The sequence below is a fragment of the Schistocerca nitens genome, chromosome 6, assembly GCF_023898315.1.
Source record: "Schistocerca nitens isolate TAMUIC-IGC-003100 chromosome 6, iqSchNite1.1, whole genome shotgun sequence".
In the NCBI taxonomy this organism is placed as follows: Eukaryota; Metazoa; Arthropoda; class Insecta; order Orthoptera; family Acrididae; genus Schistocerca; species Schistocerca nitens.
Window position 1 is genome coordinate 673,161,145 of NC_064619.1, and position 16,068 is coordinate 673,177,212.

The window sequence follows — 16,068 nt, forward strand, 5'->3', positions numbered from 1 at the left end:
GCCAGTTGCACCCCGTTTCACACAGTCACATCTACAAGCTTACTCTAGCCAGTTCACCAGAAGCGATACGCCATTATTTGTTGACCTTAAGACTTTCACAGTACTCCTGCCGGGAGCTCCTCGAGTTTGCCGTTGGAATTCTCCTGTTGACGAGGCATTTGGCTACCTTAAGAGAGTCATAGTTACTCCTGCCACTTGCTCCCCATTTTACCACAGTCACATCTACAAGCTTACTCTGGCTAGTTCACCAGAAGCGATACGCCATTATTTGTTGACCTTAAGACTTTCACAGTACTCCTGCTGGGAGCTCCTCGAGTTTGCCGTTGGAATTCGCCTGTTGACGAGGCATTTGGCTACCTTAAGAGAGTCATAGTTACTCCTGCCACTTGCTCCTCGTTTTACCACAGTCGCATCTACAAGCTTACTCTGGCCAGTTCACCAGAAGCGATACGCCATTATTTGTTGATCTTAAGACTTTCACAGTACTCCTGCCGGGAGCTCCTCGAGTTTGCCGTTGGAATTCGCCTGTTGACGAGGCATTTGGCTACCTTAAGAGAGTCATAGTTACTCCTGCCACTTGCTCCTCGTTTTACCACAGTCGCATCTACAAGCTTACTCTGGCTAGTTCACCAGAAGCGATACGCCATTATTTGTTGATCTTAAGACTTTCACAGTACTCCTTCCGGGAGCTCCTCGAGTTTGCCGTTGGAATTCGCCTGTTGACGAGGCATTTGGCTACCTTAAGAGAGTCATAGTTACTCCTGCCACTTGCTCCTCGTTTTACCACAGTCGCATCTACAAGCTTACTCTGGCTAGTTCACCAGAAGCGATACGCCATTATTTGTGGTCCTTAAGACTTTCACAGTACTCCTGCCGGGAGCTCCTCGAGTTTGCCGTTGGAATTCGCCTGTTGACGAGGCATTTGGCTACCTTAAGAGAGTCATAGTTACTCCTGCCACTTGCTCCTCGTTTTACCACAGTCGCATCTACAAGCTTACTCTGGCCAGTTCACCAGAAGCGATACGCCATTATTTGTTGACCTTAAGACTTTCACAGTACTCCTGCCGGGAGCTCCTCGAGTTTGCCGTTGGAATTCGCCTGTTGACGAGGCATTTGGCTACCTTAAGAGAGTCATAGTTACTCCTGCCACTTGCTCCTCGTTTTACCACAGTCGCATCTACAAGCTTACTCTGGCTAGTTCACCAGAGCCGATACGCCATTATTTGTTGATCTTAAGACTTTCACAGTACTCCTGCCGGGAGCTCCTCGAGTTTGCCGTTGGAATTCGCCTGTTGACGAGGCATTTGGCTACCTTAAGAGAGTCATAGTTACTCCTGCCACTTGCTCCTCGTTTTACCACAGTCGCATCTACAAGCTTACTCTGGCTAGTTCACCAGAAGCGATACGCCATTATTTGTTGATCTTAAGACTTTCACAGTACTCCTTCCGGGAGCTCCTCGAGTTTGCCGTTGGAATTCGCCTGTTGACGAGGCATTTGGCTACCTTAAGAGAGTCATAGTTACTCCTGCCACTTGCTCCTCGTTTTACCACAGTCGCATCTACAAGCTTACTCTGGCTAGTTCACCAGAAGCGATACGCCATTATTTGTTGATCTTAAGACTTTCACAGTACTCCTTCCGGGAGCTCCTCGGGTTTGCCGATGTAATTCGCCTTTTGACGAGTCATTTGGCTACCTTAAGAGAGTCATAGTTACTCCTGCCAGTTGCACCCCGTTTCACACAGTCACATCTACAAGCTTACTCTAGCCAGTTCACCAGAAGCGATACGCCATTATTTGTTGTCCTTAAGACTTTCACAGTACTCCTGCCGGGAGCTCCTCGAGTTTGCCGTTGGAATTCTCCTGTTGACGAGGCATTTGGCTACCTTAAGAGAGTCATAGTTACTCCTGCCACTTGCTCCCCATTTTACCACAGTCACATCTACAAGCTTACTCTGGCTAGTTCACCAGAAGCGATACGCCATTATTTGTTGACCTTAAGACTTTCACAGTACTCCTGCTGGGAGCTCCTCGAGTTTGCCGTTGGAATTCGCCTGTTGACGAGGCATTTGGCTACCTTAAGAGAGTCATAGTTACTCCTATCACTTGCTCCTCGTTTTACCACAGTCGCATCTACAAGCTTACTCTGGCTAGTTCACCAGAAGCGATACGCCATTATTTGTTGATCTTAAGACTTTCACAGTACTCCTTCCGGGAGCTCCTCAAGTTTGCCGTTGGAATTCGCCTGTTGACGAGTCATTTGGCAACCTTAAAGGAGTCATAGTTACTCCTGCCACTTGCTCCCCATTTTACCACAGTCACATCTACAAGCTTACTCTGGCTAGTTCACCAGAAGCGATACGCCATTATTTGTTGACCTTAAGACTTTCACAGTACTCCTGCTGGGAGCTCCTCGAGTTTGCCGTTGGAATTCGCCTGTTGACGAGGCATTTGGCTACCTTAAGAGAGTCATAGTTACTCCTGCCACTTGCTCCTCTTTTTACCACAGTCGCATCTACAAGCTTACTCTGGCTAGTTCACCAGAAGCGATACGCCATTATTTGTTGTCCTTAAGACTTTCACAGTACTCCTGCCGGGAGCTCCTCGAGTTTGCCGTTGGAATTCGCCTGTTGACGAGGCATTTGGCTACCTTAAGAGAGTCATAGTTACTCCTGCCACTTGCTCCTCGTTTTACCACAGTCGCATCTACAAGCTTACTCTGGCCAGTTCACCAGAAGCGATACGCCATTATTTGTTGATCTTAAGACTTTCACAGTACTCCTGCCGGGAGCTCCTCGAGTTTGCCGTTGGAATTCGCCTGTTGACGAGGCATTTGGCTACCTTAAGAGAGTCATAGTTACTCCTGCCACTTGCTCCTCGTTTTACCACAGTCGCATCTACAAGCTTACTCTGGCTAGTTCACCAGAAGCGATACGCCATTATTTGTTGATCTTAAGACTTTCACAGTACTCCTTCCGGGAGCTCCTCGAGTTTGCCGTTGGAATTCGCCTGTTGACGAGGCATTTGGCTACCTTAAGAGAGTCATAGTTACTCCTGCCACTTGCTCCTCGTTTTACCACAGTCGCATCTACAAGCTTACTCTGGCTAGTTCACCAGAAGCGATACGCCATTATTTGTTGATCTTAAGACTTTCACAGTACTCCTTCCGGGAGCTCCTCGGGTTTGCCGATGTAATTCGCCTTTTGACGAGTCATTTGGCTACCTTAAGAGAGTCATAGTTACTCCTGCCAGTTGCACCCCGTTTCACACAGTCACATCTACAAGCTTACTCTAGCCAGTTCACCAGAAGCGATACGCCATTATTTGTTGACCTTAAGACTTTCACAGTACTCCTGCCGGGAGCTCCTCGAGTTTGCCGTTGGAATTCTCCTGTTGACGAGGCATTTGGCTACCTTAAGAGAGTCATAGTTACTCCTGCCACTTGCTCCCCATTTTACCACAGTCACATCTACAAGCTTACTCTGGCTAGTTCACCAGAAGCGATACGCCATTATTTGTTGACCTTAAGACTTTCACAGTACTCCTGCTGGGAGCTCCTCGAGTTTGCCGTTGGAATTCGCCTGTTGACGAGGCATTTGGCTACCTTAAGAGAGTCATAGTTACTCCTGCCACTTGCTCCTCGTTTTACCACAGTCGCATCTACAAGCTTACTCTGGCTAGTTCACCAGAAGCGATACGCCATTATTTGTTGATCTTAAGACTTTCACAGTACTCCTTCCGGGAGCTCCTCAAGTTTGCCGTTGGAATTCGCCTGTTGACGAGGCATTTGGCAACCTTAAAGGAGTCATAGTTACTCCTGCCACTTGCTCCCCATTTTACCACAGTCACATCTACAAGCTTACTCTGGCTAGTTCACCAGAAGCGATACGCCATTATTTGTTGACCTTAAGACTTTCACAGTACTCCTGCTGGGAGCTCCTCGAGTTTGCCGTTGGAATTCGCCTGTTGACGAGGCATTTGGCTACCTTAAGAGAGTCATAGTTACTCCTGCCACTTGCTCCTCTTTTTACCACAGTCGCATCTACAAGCTTACTCTGGCTAGTTCACCAGAAGCGATACGCCATTATTTGTTGTCCTTAAGACTTTCACAGTACTCCTGCCGGGAGCTCCTCGAGTTTGCCGTTGGAATTCGCCTGTTGACGAGGCATTTGGCTACCTTAAGAGAGTCATAGTTACTCCTGCCACTTGCTCCTCGTTTTACCACAGTCGCATCTACAAGCTTACTCTGGCCAGTTCACCAGAAGCGATACGCCATTATTTGTTGATCTTAAGACTTTCACAGTACTCCTGCCGGGAGCTCCTCGAGTTTGCCGTTGGAATTCGCCTGTTGACGAGGCATTTGGCTACCTTAAGAGAGTCATAGTTACTCCTGCCACTTGCTCCTCGTTTTACCACAGTCGCATCTACAAGCTTACTCTGGCTAGTTCACCAGAAGCGATACGCCATTATTTGTTGATCTTAAGACTTTCACAGTACTCCTTCCGGGAGCTCCTCGAGTTTGCCGTTGGAATTCGCCTGTTGACGAGGCATTTGGCTACCTTAAGAGAGTCATAGTTACTCCTGCCACTTGCTCCTCGTTTTACCACAGTCGCATCTACAAGCTTACTCTGGCTAGTTCACCAGAAGCGATACGCCATTATTTGTTGATCTTAAGACTTTCACAGTACTCCTTCCGGGAGCTCCTCGGGTTTGCCGATGTAATTCGCCTTTTGACGAGTCATTTGGCTACCTTAAGAGAGTCATAGTTACTCCTGCCAGTTGCACCCCGTTTCACACAGTCACATCTACAAGCTTACTCTAGCCAGTTCACCAGAAGCGATACGCCATTATTTGTTGACCTTAAGGCTTTCACAGTACTCCTTCCGGGAGCTCCTCGAGTTTGCCGTTGGAATTCGCCTGTTGACGAGGCATTTGGCTACCTTAAGAGAGTCATAGTTACTCCTGCCACTTGCTCCTCGTTTTACCACAGTCGCATCTACAAACTTACTCTGGCCAGTTCACCAGAAGCGATACGCCATTATTTGTTGACCTTAAGACTTTCACAGTACTCCTGCCGGGAGCTCCTCGAGTTTGCCGTTGGAATTCGCCTGTTGACGAGGCATTTGGCTACCTTAAGAGAGTCATAGTTACTCCTGCCACTTGCTCCTCGTTTTACCACAGTCGCATCTACAAGCTTACTCTGGCTAGTTCACCAGAAGCGATACGCCATTATTTGTTGATCTTAAGACTTTCACAGTACTCCTTCCGGGAGCTCCTCGAGTTTGCCGTTGGAATTCGCCTGTTGACGAGGCATTTGGCTACCTTAAGAGAGTCATAGTTACTCCTGCCACTTGCTCCTCGTTTTACCACAGTCGCATCTACAAGCTTACTCTGGCTAGTTCACCAGAAGCGATACGCCATTATTTGTTGATCTTAAGACTTTCACAGTACTCCTTCCGGGAGCTCCTCGGGTTTGCCGATGTAATTCGCCTTTTGACGAGTCATTTGGCTACCTTAAGAGAGTCATAGTTACTCCTGCCAGTTGCACCCCGTTTCACACAGTCACATCTACAAGCTTACTCTAGCCAGTTCACCAGAAGCGATACGCCATTATTTGTTGTCCTTAAGACTTTCACAGTACTCCTGCCGGGAGCTCCTCGAGTTTGCCGTTGGAATTCTCCTGTTGACGAGGCATTTGGCTACCTTAAGAGAGTCATAGTTACTCCTGCCACTTGCTCCCCATTTTACCACAGTCACATCTACAAGCTTACTCTGGCTAGTTCACCAGAAGCGATACGCCATTATTTGTTGACCTTAAGACTTTCACAGTACTCCTGCTGGGAGCTCCTCGAGTTTGCCGTTGGAATTCGCCTGTTGACGAGGCATTTGGCTACCTTAAGAGAGTCATAGTTACTCCTATCACTTGCTCCTCGTTTTACCACAGTCGCATCTACAAGCTTACTCTGGCTAGTTCACCAGAAGCGATACGCCATTATTTGTTGATCTTAAGACTTTCACAGTACTCCTTCCGGGAGCTCCTCAAGTTTGCCGTTGGAATTCGCCTGTTGACGAGTCATTTGGCAACCTTAAAGGAGTCATAGTTACTCCTGCCACTTGCTCCCCATTTTACCACAGTCACATCTACAAGCTTACTCTGGCTAGTTCACCAGAAGCGATACGCCATTATTTGTTGACCTTAAGACTTTCACAGTACTCCTGCTGGGAGCTCCTCGAGTTTGCCGTTGGAATTCGCCTGTTGACGAGGCATTTGGCTACCTTAAGAGAGTCATAGTTACTCCTGCCACTTGCTCCTCTTTTTACCACAGTCGCATCTACAAGCTTACTCTGGCTAGTTCACCAGAAGCGATACGCCATTATTTGTTGTCCTTAAGACTTTCACAGTACTCCTGCCGGGAGCTCCTCGAGTTTGCCGTTGGAATTCGCCTGTTGACGAGGCATTTGGCTACCTTAAGAGAGTCATAGTTACTCCTGCCACTTGCTCCTCGTTTTACCACAGTCGCATCTACAAGCTTACTCTGGCCAGTTCACCAGAAGCGATACGCCATTATTTGTTGATCTTAAGACTTTCACAGTACTCCTGCCGGGAGCTCCTCGAGTTTGCCGTTGGAATTCGCCTGTTGACGAGGCATTTGGCTACCTTAAGAGAGTCATAGTTACTCCTGCCACTTGCTCCTCGTTTTACCACAGTCGCATCTACAAGCTTACTCTGGCTAGTTCACCAGAAGCGATACGCCATTATTTGTTGATCTTAAGACTTTCACAGTACTCCTTCCGGGAGCTCCTCGAGTTTGCCGTTGGAATTCGCCTGTTGACGAGGCATTTGGCTACCTTAAGAGAGTCATAGTTACTCCTGCCACTTGCTCCTCGTTTTACCACAGTCGCATCTACAAGCTTACTCTGGCTAGTTCACCAGAAGCGATACGCCATTATTTGTTGATCTTAAGACTTTCACAGTACTCCTTCCGGGAGCTCCTCGGGTTTGCCGATGTAATTCGCCTTTTGACGAGTCATTTGGCTACCTTAAGAGAGTCATAGTTACTCCTGCCAGTTGCACCCCGTTTCACACAGTCACATCTACAAGCTTACTCTAGCCAGTTCACCAGAAGCGATACGCCATTATTTGTTGACCTTAAGACTTTCACAGTACTCCTGCCGGGAGCTCCTCGAGTTTGCCGTTGGAATTCTCCTGTTGACGAGGCATTTGGCTACCTTAAGAGAGTCATAGTTACTCCTGCCACTTGCTCCCCATTTTACCACAGTCACATCTACAAGCTTACTCTGGCTAGTTCACCAGAAGCGATACGCCATTATTTGTTGACCTTAAGACTTTCACAGTACTCCTGCTGGGAGCTCCTCGAGTTTGCCGTTGGAATTCGCCTGTTGACGAGGCATTTGGCTACCTTAAGAGAGTCATAGTTACTCCTGCCACTTGCTCCTCGTTTTACCACAGTCGCATCTACAAGCTTACTCTGGCCAGTTCACCAGAAGCGATACGCCATTATTTGTTGATCTTAAGACTTTCACAGTACTCCTGCCGGGAGCTCCTCGAGTTTGCCGTTGGAATTCGCCTGTTGACGAGGCATTTGGCTACCTTAAGAGAGTCATAGTTACTCCTGCCACTTGCTCCTCGTTTTACCACAGTCGCATCTACAAGCTTACTCTGGCTAGTTCACCAGAAGCGATACGCCATTATTTGTTGATCTTAAGACTTTCACAGTACTCCTTCCGGGAGCTCCTCGAGTTTGCCGTTGGAATTCGCCTGTTGACGAGGCATTTGGCTACCTTAAGAGAGTCATAGTTACTCCTGCCACTTGCTCCTCGTTTTACCACAGTCGCATCTACAAGCTTACTCTGGCTAGTTCACCAGAAGCGATACGCCATTATTTGTTGTCCTTAAGACTTTCACAGTACTCCTGCCGGGAGCTCCTCGAGTTTGCCGTTGGAATTCGCCTGTTGACGAGGCATTTGGCTACCTTAAGAGAGTCATAGTTACTCCTGCCACTTGCTCCTCGTTTTACCACAGTCGCATCTACAAGCTTACTCTGGCCAGTTCACCAGAAGCGATACGCCATTATTTGTTGACCTTAAGACTTTCACAGTACTCCTGCCGGGAGCTCCTCGAGTTTGCCGTTGGAATTCGCCTGTTGACGAGGCATTTGGCTACCTTAAGAGAGTCATAGTTACTCCTGCCACTTGCTCCTCGTTTTACCACAGTCGCATCTACAAGCTTACTCTGGCTAGTTCACCAGAGCCGATACGCCATTATTTGTTGATCTTAAGACTTTCACAGTACTCCTGCCGGGAGCTCCTCGAGTTTGCCGTTGGAATTCGCCTGTTGACGAGGCATTTGGCTACCTTAAGAGAGTCATAGTTACTCCTGCCACTTGCTCCTCGTTTTACCACAGTCGCATCTACAAGCTTACTCTGGCTAGTTCACCAGAAGCGATACGCCATTATTTGTTGATCTTAAGACTTTCACAGTACTCCTGCCGGGAGCTCCTCGAGTTTGCCGTTGGAATTCGCCTGTTGACGAGGCATTTGGCTACCTTAAGAGAGTCATAGTTACTCCTGCCACTTGCTCCTCGTTTTACCACAGTCGCATCTACAAGCTTACTCTGGCTAGTTCACCAGAAGCGATACGCCATTATTTGTTGATCTTAAGACTTTCACAGTACTCCTTCCGGGAGCTCCTCGGGTTTGCCGATGTAATTCGCCTTTTGACGAGTCATTTGGCTACCTTAAGAGAGTCATAGTTACTCCTGCCAGTTGCACCCCGTTTCACACAGTCACATCTACAAGCTTACTCTAGCCAGTTCACCAGAAGCGATACGCCATTATTTGTTGTCCTTAAGACTTTCACAGTACTCCTGCCGGGAGCTCCTCGAGTTTGCCGTTGGAATTCTCCTGTTGACGAGGCATTTGGCTACCTTAAGAGAGTCATAGTTACTCCTGCCACTTGCTCCCCATTTTACCACAGTCACATCTACAAGCTTACTCTGGCTAGTTCACCAGAAGCGATACGCCATTATTTGTTGACCTTAAGACTTTCACAGTACTCCTGCTGGGAGCTCCTCGAGTTTGCCGTTGGAATTCGCCTGTTGACGAGGCATTTGGCTACCTTAAGAGAGTCATAGTTACTCCTATCACTTGCTCCTCGTTTTACCACAGTCGCATCTACAAGCTTACTCTGGCTAGTTCACCAGAAGCGATACGCCATTATTTGTTGATCTTAAGACTTTCACAGTACTCCTTCCGGGAGCTCCTCAAGTTTGCCGTTGGAATTCGCCTGTTGACGAGTCATTTGGCAACCTTAAAGGAGTCATAGTTACTCCTGCCACTTGCTCCCCATTTTACCACAGTCACATCTACAAGCTTACTCTGGCTAGTTCACCAGAAGCGATACGCCATTATTTGTTGACCTTAAGACTTTCACAGTACTCCTGCTGGGAGCTCCTCGAGTTTGCCGTTGGAATTCGCCTGTTGACGAGGCATTTGGCTACCTTAAGAGAGTCATAGTTACTCCTGCCACTTGCTCCTCTTTTTACCACAGTCGCATCTACAAGCTTACTCTGGCTAGTTCACCAGAAGCGATACGCCATTATTTGTTGTCCTTAAGACTTTCACAGTACTCCTGCCGGGAGCTCCTCGAGTTTGCCGTTGGAATTCGCCTGTTGACGAGGCATTTGGCTACCTTAAGAGAGTCATAGTTACTCCTGCCACTTGCTCCTCGTTTTACCACAGTCGCATCTACAAGCTTACTCTGGCCAGTTCACCAGAAGCGATACGCCATTATTTGTTGATCTTAAGACTTTCACAGTACTCCTGCCGGGAGCTCCTCGAGTTTGCCGTTGGAATTCGCCTGTTGACGAGGCATTTGGCTACCTTAAGAGAGTCATAGTTACTCCTGCCACTTGCTCCTCGTTTTACCACAGTCGCATCTACAAGCTTACTCTGGCTAGTTCACCAGAAGCGATACGCCATTATTTGTTGATCTTAAGACTTTCACAGTACTCCTTCCGGGAGCTCCTCGAGTTTGCCGTTGGAATTCGCCTGTTGACGAGGCATTTGGCTACCTTAAGAGAGTCATAGTTACTCCTGCCACTTGCTCCTCGTTTTACCACAGTCGCATCTACAAGCTTACTCTGGCTAGTTCACCAGAAGCGATACGGCATTATTTGTTGATCTTAAGACTTTCACAGTACTCCTTCCGGGAGCTCCTCGGGTTTGCCGATGTAATTCGCCTTTTGACGAGTCATTTGGCTACCTTAAGAGAGTCATAGTTACTCCTGCCAGTTGCACCCCGTTTCACACAGTCACATCTACAAGCTTACTCTAGCCAGTTCACCAGAAGCGATACGCCATTATTTGTTGACCTTAAGACTTTCACAGTACTCCTGCCGGGAGCTCCTCGAGTTTGCCGTTGGAATTCTCCTGTTGACGAGGCATTTGGCTACCTTAAGAGAGTCATAGTTACTCCTGCCACTTGCTCCCCATTTTACCACAGTCACATCTACAAGCTTACTCTGGCTAGTTCACCAGAAGCGATACGCCATTATTTGTTGACCTTAAGACTTTCACAGTACTCCTGCTGGGAGCTCCTCGAGTTTGCCGTTGGAATTCGCCTGTTGACGAGGCATTTGGCTACCTTAAGAGAGTCATAGTTACTCCTGCCACTTGCTCCTCGTTTTACCACAGTCGCATCTACAAGCTTACTCTGGCTAGTTCACCAGAAGCGATACGCCATTATTTGTTGATCTTAAGACTTTCACAGTACTCCTTCCGGGAGCTCCTCAAGTTTGCCGTTGGAATTCGCCTGTTGACGAGTCATTTGGCAACCTTAAAGGAGTCATAGTTACTCCTGCCACTTGCTCCCCATTTTACCACAGTCACATCTACAAGCTTACTCTGGCTAGTTCACCAGAAGCGATACGCCATTATTTGTTGACCTTAAGACTTTCACAGTACTCCTGCTGGGAGCTCCTCGAGTTTGCCGTTGGAATTCGCCTGTTGACGAGGCATTTGGCTACCTTAAGAGAGTCATAGTTACTCCTGCCACTTGCTCCTCTTTTTACCACAGTCGCATCTACAAGCTTACTCTGGCCAGTTCACCAGAAGCGATACGCCATTATTTGTTGATCTTAAGACTTTCACAGTACTCCTGCCGGGAGCTCCTCGAGTTTGCCGTTGGAATTCGCCTGTTGACGAGGCATTTGGCTACCTTAAGAGAGTCATAGTTACTCCTGCCACTTGCTCCTCGTTTTACCACAGTCGCATCTACAAGCTTACTCTGGCCAGTTCACCAGAAGCGATACGCCATTATTTGTTGATCTTAAGACTTTCACAGTACTCCTGCCGGGAGCTCCTCGAGTTTGCCGTTGGAATTCGCCTGTTGACGAGGCATTTGGCTACCTTAAGAGAGTCATAGTTACTCCTGCCACTTGCTCCTCGTTTTACCACAGTCGCATCTACAAGCTTACTCTGGCTAGTTCACCAGAAGCGATACGCCATTATTTGTTGATCTTAAGACTTTCACAGTACTCCTTCCGGGAGCTCCTCGAGTTTGCCGTTGGAATTCGCCTGTTGACGAGGCATTTGGCTACCTTAAGAGAGTCATAGTTACTCCTGCCACTTGCTCCTCGTTTTACCACAGTCGCATCTACAAGCTTACTCTGGCTAGTTCACCAGAAGCGATACGCCATTATTTGTTGATCTTAAGACTTTCACAGTACTCCTTCCGGGAGCTCCTCGGGTTTGCCGATGTAATTCGCCTTTTGACGAGTCATTTGGCTACCTTAAGAGAGTCATAGTTACTCCTGCCAGTTGCACCCCGTTTCACACAGTCACATCTACAAGCTTACTCTAGCCAGTTCACCAGAAGCGATACGCCATTATTTGTTGACCTTAAGGCTTTCACAGTACTCCTTCCGGGAGCTCCTCGAGTTTGCCGTTGGAATTCGCCTGTTGACGAGGCATTTGGCTACCTTAAGAGAGTCATAGTTACTCCTGCCACTTGCTCCTCGTTTTACCACAGTCGCATCTACAAACTTACTCTGGCCAGTTCACCAGAAGCGATACGCCATTATTTGTTGACCTTAAGACTTTCACAGTACTCCTGCCGGGAGCTCCTCGAGTTTGCCGTTGGAATTCGCCTGTTGACGAGGCATTTGGCTACCTTAAGAGAGTCATAGTTACTCCTGCCACTTGCTCCTCGTTTTACCACAGTCGCATCTACAAGCTTACTCTGGCTAGTTCACCAGAGCCGATACGCCATTATTTGTTGATCTTAAGACTTTCACAGTACTCCTGCCGGGAGCTCCTCGAGTTTGCCGTTGGAATTCGCCTGTTGACGAGGCATTTGGCTACCTTAAGAGAGTCATAGTTACTCCTGCCACTTGCTCCTCGTTTTACCACAGTCGCATCTACAAGCTTACTCTGGCTAGTTCACCAGAAGCGATACGCCATTATTTGTTGACCTTAAGACTTTCACAGTACTCCTGCCGGGAGCTCCTCGAGTTTGCCGTTGGAATTCGCCTGTTGACGAGGCATTTGGCTACCTTAAGAGAGTCATAGTTACTCCTGCCACTTGCTCCTCGTTTTACCACAGTCGCATCTACAAGCTTACTCTGGCCAGTTCACCAGAAGCGATACGCCATTATTTGTTGACCTTAAGACTTTCACAGTACTCCTGCCGGGAGCTCCTCGAGTTTGCCGTTGGAATTCGCCTGTTGACGAGGCATTTGGCTACCTTAAGAGAGTCATAGTTACTCCTGCCACTTGCTCCTCGTTTTACCACAGTCGCATCTACAAGCTTACTCTGGCTAGTTCACCAGAGCCGATACGCCATTATTTGTTGATCTTAAGACTTTCACAGTACTCCTGCCGGGAGCTCCTCGAGTTTGCCGTTGGAATTCGCCTGTTGACGAGGCATTTGGCTACCTTAAGAGAGTCATAGTTACTCCTGCCACTTGCTCCTCGTTTTACCACAGTCGCATCTACAAGCTTACTCTGGCTAGTTCACCAGAAGCGATACGCCATTATTTGTTGACCTTAAGACTTTCACAGTACTCCTGCCGGGAGCTCCTCGAGTTTGCCGTTGGAATTCGCCTGTTGACGAGGCATTTGGCTACCTTAAGAGAGTCATAGTTACTCCTGCCACTTGCTCCTCGTTTTACCACAGTCGCATCTACAAGCTTACTCTGGCTAGTTCACCAGAGCCGATACGCCATTATTTGTTGATCTTAGGACTTTCACAGTACTCCTGCCGGGAGCTCCTCGAGTTTGCCGTTGGAATTCGCCTGTTGACGAGGCATTTGGCTACCTTAAGAGAGTCATAGTTACTCCTGCCACTTGCTCCTCGTTTTACCACAGTCGCATCTACAAGCTTACTCTGGCCAGTTCACCAGAAGCGATACGCCATTATTTGTTGACCTTAAGACTTTCACAGTACTCCTGCCGGGAGCTCCTCGAGTTTGCCGTTGGAATTCGCCTGTTGACGAGGCCTTTGGCTACCTTAAGAGAGTCATAGTTACTCCTGCCACTTGCTCCTCGTTTTACCACAGTCGCATCTACAAGCTTACTCTGGCTAGTTCACCAGAAGCGATACGCCATTATTTGTTGATCTTAAGACTTTCACAGTACTCCTGCCGGGAGCTCCTCGAGTTTGCCGTTGGAATTCGCCTGTTGACGAGGCATTTGGCTACCTTAAGAGAGTCATAGTTACTCCTGCCACTTGCTCCTCGTTTTACCACAGTCGCATCTACAAGCTTACTCTGGCTAGTTCACCAGAAGCGATACGCCATTATTTGTTGATCTTAAGACTTTCACAGTACTCCTTCCGGGAGCTCCTCGAGTTTGCCGTTGGAATTCGCCTGTTGACGAGGCATTTGGCTACCTTAAGAGAGTCATAGTTACTCCTGCCACTTGCTCCTCGTTTTACCACAGTCGCATCTACAAGCTTACTCTGGCTAGTTCACCAGAAGCGATACGCCATTATTTGTTGATCTTAAGACTTTCACAGTACTCCTTCCGGGAGCTCCTCGGGTTTGCCGATGTAATTCGCCTTTTGACGAGTCATTTGGCTACCTTAAGAGAGTCATAGTTACTCCTGCCAGTTGCACCCCGTTTCACACAGTCACATCTACAAGCTTACTCTAGCCAGTTCACCAGAAGCGATACGCCATTATTTGTTGACCTTAAGACTTTCACAGTACTCCTGCCGGGAGCTCCTCGAGTTTGCCGTTGGAATTCTCCTGTTGACGAGGCATTTGGCTACCTTAAGAGAGTCATAGTTACTCCTGCCACTTGCTCCCCATTTTACCACAGTCACATCTACAAGCTTACTCTGGCTAGTTCACCAGAAGCGATACGCCATTATTTGTTGACCTTAAGACTTTCACAGTACTCCTGCTGGGAGCTCCTCGAGTTTGCCGTTGGAATTCGCCTGTTGACGAGGCATTTGGCTACCTTAAGAGAGTCATAGTTACTCCTGCCACTTGCTCCTCGTTTTACCACAGTCGCATCTACAAGCTTACTCTGGCTAGTTCACCAGAAGCGATACGCCATTATTTGTTGTCCTTAAGACTTTCACAGTACTCCTGCCGGGAGCTCCTCGAGTTTGCCGTTGGAATTCGCCTGTTGACGAGGCATTTGGCTACCTTAAGAGAGTCATAGTTACTCCTGCCACTTGCTCCTCGTTTTACCACAGTCGCATCTACAAGCTTACTCTGGCCAGTTCACCAGAAGCGATACGCCATTATTTGTTGATCTTAAGACTTTCACAGTACTCCTGCCGGGAGCTCCTCGAGTTTGCCGTTGGAATTCGCCTGTTGACGAGGCATTTGGCTACCTTAAGAGAGTCATAGTTACTCCTGCCACTTGCTCCTCGTTTTACCACAGTCGCATCTACAAGCTTACTCTGGCTAGTTCACCAGAAGCGATACGCCATTATTTGTTGATCTTAAGACTTTCACAGTACTCCTTCCGGGAGCTCCTCGAGTTTGCCGTTGGAATTCGCCTGTTGACGAGGCATTTGGCTACCTTAAGAGAGTCATAGTTACTCCTGCCACTTGCTCCTCGTTTTACCACAGTCGCATCTACAAGCTTACTCTGGCTAGTTCACCAGAAGCGATACGCCATTATTTGTTGATCTTAAGACTTTCACAGTACTCCTTCCGGGAGCTCCTCGGGTTTGCCGATGTAATTCGCCTTTTGACGAGTCATTTGGCTACCTTAAGAGAGTCATAGTTACTCCTGCCAGTTGCACCCCGTTTCACACAGTCACATCTACAAGCTTACTCTAGCCAGTTCACCAGAAGCGATACGCCATTATTTGTTGACCTTAAGGCTTTCACAGTACTCCTTCCGGGAGCTCCTCGAGTTTGCCGTTGGAATTCGCCTGTTGACGAGGCATTTGGCTACCTTAAGAGAGTCATAGTTACTCCTGCCACTTGCTCCTCGTTTTACCACAGTCGCATCTACAAGCTTACTCTGGCCAGTTCACCAGAAGCGATACGCCATTATTTGTTGACCTTAAGACTTTCACAGTACTCCTGCCGGGAGCTCCTCGAGTTTGCCGTTGGAATTCGCCTGTTGACGAGGCATTTGGCTACCTTAAGAGAGTCATAGTTACTCCTGCCACTTGCTCCTCGTTTTACCACAGTCGCATCTACAAGCTTACTCTGGCTAGTTCACCAGAGCCGATACGCCATTATTTGTTGATCTTAAGACTTTCACAGTACTCCTGCCGGGAGCTCCTCGAGTTTGCCGTTGGAATTCGCCTGTTGACGAGGCATTTGGCTACCTTAAGAGAGTCATAGTTACTCCTGCCACTTGCTCCTCGTTTTACCACAGTCGCATCTACAAGCTTACTCTGGCTAGTTCACCAGAAGCGATACGCCATTATTTGTTGACCTTAAGACTTTCACAGTACTCCTGCCGGGAGCTCCTCGAGTTTGCCGTTGGAATTCGCCTGTTGACGAGGCATTTGGCTACCTTAAGAGAGTCATAGTTACTCCTGCCACTTGCTCCTCGTTTTACCACAGTCGCATCTA